This window comes from Hermetia illucens, chromosome 4 (genome assembly GCF_905115235.1).
Source record: "Hermetia illucens chromosome 4, iHerIll2.2.curated.20191125, whole genome shotgun sequence".
Classification (NCBI taxonomy): domain Eukaryota; kingdom Metazoa; phylum Arthropoda; class Insecta; order Diptera; family Stratiomyidae; genus Hermetia; species Hermetia illucens.
This window is the reverse complement of record NC_051852.1, coordinates 169,117,301-169,122,481: the sequence shown is the minus strand read 5'-3', so window position 1 is coordinate 169,122,481 and position 5,181 is coordinate 169,117,301.

The following is a 5,181-nucleotide window of genomic DNA, read 5'->3' as shown; positions in this document are numbered from 1 at the left end:
AATGCTGCATCATCTGAGACAGTCCTGAAGGCAAAGCATACCCTCAAGGCTGTCCTCCTGTATACTGCACTCAGTTTGTTAGTGTTAACTGACATCTGCAGTGCCTCCCTCCAAACTGGGGTCGCATAGAGCATGATTGAGGCCACCACCCTGGCTATAAGCAACCTAGAGGTATGCCGTGGCCCTCCCACGTTCGGCATCATCCTCGCCAGGGCCCTACTAGCAGTGGACGATCTATCGCAAACATACTGCACGTGTTGCTTATAGCTGAGCTTCCTGTCTATCACCACCCCTTAGAAGTGATGATATGATTCCCGATTCTTATACAGGCCTAATTTCTCTTCCGGCGCTTCGTGATGAGGACCGTTTCAGTTTTTTCCTCCGCCAGTGTCAGACCTGAGCTCTTTAGCCAACTTTTAGCAGCACTGATTGCTTCGCTTGAGTATAACTCAGCATCTTCGAAAGGATTTGCGGCAACAACCAGTGCAATGTCGTCAGCGTAACCCACCACTGTGGCTTCCTCCGGAAGGAGAAAATTAAGTATATCGTTGTACATGATGTTCCACAGTAGTGGGCCCAATACGGAACCCTGCGGGACACCCGCGGAAACGACGTACTCCTGCGGTCCGTCATCAGTGTCGTACCAGAGCCTCCTTTCAGTTAAATAACTATCGACAATTGCGGCGAGATAGGCGGGAATATCAATCTTCGCTAGGGGTTTCCGAATTAGATTCCAATTGGCCGAATTGAATGAATTTTTGACGTCCAGGGTTACTACCACGCAATATTTGCTGGTACCACCCTTTCCGTGAATTGCATCTTCGGCCAAGCCAGTAACCAATTTGATGGCATCAATGGTTGATCTGGCTTTACGGAACCCATACTGCCGATCTGAAAGGCCGCTTTGGCTCTCAACCACCGGTAGTAATCTATTATACATTACCCGCTCTAACATCTTCCCCACCGTGTCCAAAAGACATATGGGTCGGTATGAGGATGGTTCACCTGGAGGTTTATCAGACTTAGGCAGAAGCACCAACTTCTGCCGCTTCCATACCGCTGGAAATATTCCCTCGGACATGCACGCTTCGAACAACTCAGCGAACATGTCCGGCCTGGATTTCACGGCAAGCTTAAGGGTACTCCGTCGGTATTCGGTACTCCGTCCAGACCCGGTGCTTTATTGTCTCCTATTCTGCCGCAGATCTCCAGCAGTTCGTCTCTGGTGACTGGAGGAATTGCCGTCACATTCAGAGGTGGTTGGAATATGTCGGTGCTCTCCTCTTGCCGGGGGAATAACCCCTGGATGATTTTCAGCAAGAGGGTGGGGCACGTGATCTGCGGAGAGGAACGGCCTCTGAATCGTCCCATCACGATTCTTTAGGCACTTCCCCACGGGTTTATGTCCGCTTCTGAGCAGAGCTCCTCTTGCTTCGCTGGATGGCGAGCTTGAGGGTTTTGCGGGCTACTTTATAGGCGCACTCTTTCTGCCTCTGATCGCCTCTACCTACCGCCCTCTGGGCCGCTCTTCTGGTTCGGTGGCAGGCTGATTGAAGGCCGGTCAGTTCATGATTCCACCAGTAGTTTGATCTTCTACTGGCGAATGAGCACCTCCTAGGCATGGACGCGTCACATGCTTTGGCGATGCATTGAGCTAGATGGACGGCTCTTTCCGTAGAGGCGACTGCCTTATCAGGTTGATCTAACCACACCTCTATGAAGGTCTGCTCATCTAAAGATTTTGCAGACCAGCCTGAAATCTTTTTCGGTTTCGGGCATGCTAGCTCTTTGCACTGTGGCTCGACACATGTCTCAAAGAAGATTGCCTGGTGATCGCTGTGGGTGTAGCGTTCACTGACGCACCAGGACATACCACGTGCTAGCGCAGGGCTGCCAAAGGTCACGTCTATAACCGAGCCTGACCCCCCTTTCTGAAAGGTGTTTACAGCACCTTCGGTAGCCAAGACCATGTCCACCTGCGCAAAAGCTTCTAATAAATTGCGACCCCCAGGGATTTGATTCTCTGCTACACCACTCTAGGGCCCAAGCATTGAAATCACCAGCAATCACCTTTGGACTTCGTCCCCTTGCGTCGAGAACCAGATTATCAAGCATTTGCTCGAATTCCGACAGTGTCAAGCTTGGTGGGGCGTAGCAACTGTATACACCACTTATTTTCGCCCACACAAAGCCACTGGCTGCCTGACTTGCAGTACATTGTATGGCCTGTCGACCGCAAGCCCATATCGCCGCTCCACCAGTCGAATCTGTGACCCATATGCCACCGTGACGGTTTCTATACGGTTCACTTATGATGGCAACTTCCATCTCAGATTCAAACGTGGTCTGATCAAGTAAATCCTGAGCGACACTGCAATGATTGAGGTTTATTTGAATAAACCTCATTTTCTCATTGCAGTGAGCGCCTTCCTAAACTCCGGACATTTGGCACTTCCGGCAATGTGTCGGTTATCCTGTCCCTCCTTCACCTCGCACAATAGGCATCTGGGGTCCCTATTGCACTCTCTGGCAATATGGCCTTTCTCCCCACACCTTCTGCATCGATCGGATCGATCAATGCTGCTGGTGCATGCCTTTGCGAAGTGCCCAAACATGAGGCATTTAAAGCACCTCTTTAGTGAAGTTTGTTCTCTTAAACGGCAGACAACCCATCCAATCCGAACCTTTCCGGCAGCTAAAAACATCTGCGCTGCCTCCGCTGGTACTCGTATTGTGGCCGTTTGAGTGCCACCATAGGCTTTTCGTAGGCCCACAACAGACTCCTCTGTAAAGTCTTGCAACTTGAATTGCTCCTTCAGAGCAGTACAAATTTCTGCTTTTGATGTTATTTCATCAAGATCCTTACATTTTATGTAGATCTCATGTTTTTGGGCACGCAATGCGGCATTCTTCTCAAGTGAGTCACCCGAGTGCGAAAGTCATCAGCCTTGCCACGCTGGATCTCTTTAGCTCGAACATGAGATCCCCTTTCTGGGTTCTTCGGATTCGATTCACATTTCTGCTCATATCTTTTAGGTCGGGATCTGCTTTGACCTTTTTAAGTATCTCCGCGTAGGACAGATTGCCCTTATTGGAGATAACAATCGCATCTGGACGAGTTCGCACTTTCACTTTTCGTTTCGCTTTTTTGTTGGTAACTTTAGTCCATCCATCGTTTTCGTTGGTCTTGAGCTTCGCAACGCTGGTCGGCTTTTCTACATTCGCTGTACGCTTTCATCCTTCTGAGCTGTTGGTGCTGGTTTTTAGAATGTCCTGTCCACCTTTTTTTCTCTTAGGCGCCTGCTGGTTATTTATAGGATCCCCCTCTTTTTCACGTACTCTTTTATTTCGCTGTGATTCGATAACAGTACGGTTAGGTGTCACTTGGGTCGCTTGTGACACTGTTGGCACAGCAGGGTTCGGCGTATCCTTATTATTCCTTTCCTCCAGAGGACTCTAATAGCCCTAACCATATTTTTTATGGCTTGGTGCACGTTGTGCTTATCCTTGATAAACTTGGACAGCTCAACTATCTTTGCCCCAAGCTGGGTGAAGGGTAATTCCTCCGGATCGGGACTCTGCTCCCTATAAGCCCCGACAGGGTGGCTCCTTTTATACGCTCCTTCACTTATGGCGTTTATTGACCTTGCTTGCATTTTATCCTTTATCATCTTTGTCGTTGGTGGAGATCTTAAAGTTGACGAGCTTCTTCTGAATGGACCTCTTCCTTGTCCCTGGAGCACCTCTTGCTGTCGCGCATCTTGAACATATGCGATGGGTGTTATCATAGCTTTCGTCGTCCAACGGTCCGTCTTCAGTTCATCCTTGGTTCTTCTTGCTACTGGCGTTCTCGGTGAGGTCGTACTTCGTTTGAACACTTCCTTCTCCAGATCCAAATCACTTGTAACATGATATGCCAAGGTGACCAAGTGGTCCACCACCGAGGCACTGCGGTCGAGGGATATCGACGGCCGGGAGCTCACTCCTAAAAGCCGCCGGTACTGGGGTTCCGAGCCCCTGCACCGTAAGTTTACTCCTTCTCTCGTCTTCCATGGTGGTTTTATGTTCTGGGTATTCTTCCCATAGCCATTTTGGTCCGCGCACCAGAGATGAGCAAACACTAACCCATACACAGTCAGAAAAGAAAAGTGCATGAACACATATTTACATCAATAGGTATGCCAATCCGCCAGCTGGGGTCGCGCCTGATGGGAGATCTGGCCACTCCTCACAGGCTCTGTCCGTCTGTCTATCTGCCTGTTAGTCAGTCACACGCATTTTTCTCGGAAACGGTTATAGCGATTGACACCAAATTTGGTAGAAAGGTGGGAACTGTGAACGCTCACGCATACAGTTAGGTACATCTCTGTACGTTGAATTTAAGGGGGGTCCCCACACATGCAAAAGTGGGGTGTGAAATTTTTTTCATCAAATATAGTCATGTATCAAATTAAAGGTCTCGATTAGTACTTTTCAAAGCCGATCTTAGTTTTGACATTCGTTGGAAGAGTGGGGAGCGCGGGGGGTTGATAGTGATCACTTCTTTAAGGGGGCCATTCTCAGAAACTACCAAACCGAAAAATCTGAAAAAAATCAGGAGGCTGCCACTATATGGTGCCTGGGCTCCGAAATACCTTCCATGCCGATATCTGTTTAAATAAAGTTAATAATAGTATATTACTACAATTTTTTGTAATTGGTTAAAAACCCCCCTTAAGTTCATCCTAGTACCATTGCAGTGATATAGGCTATAATATAGAGCATGATCTTACCAAGTTTGGTGGAAATCGCACTATTACTAACAAAGTTATAATATCTCAAATTTGTTGCTTCTTTGAGAATTGAAGACTATGAATGTCAATATTTTGCATGCGGTATAGTTGCTACCCCATTGTTACGGTTCATATTACATTTGTAACTGGCTACACCAAGCCACAATAAACATTGCTGTTCTAGGAAAGCTAAAAAGTAATACCACTTACCTTCATGGATGAGTGCAGGAAATCTTCCCATTTGATGAAAATATCTTAAATCCCCCTCATCATCAACATTTTTTATCTGGTGACTTCTATGTTTCAATATCTTGTTCAAAAAAACAAAATATCTTCAAATTCTTATTACTACACGACCTTGAAGGGAACCTTCAGACTAATGGGAAAGAATCAAAACATAATTTGCAGA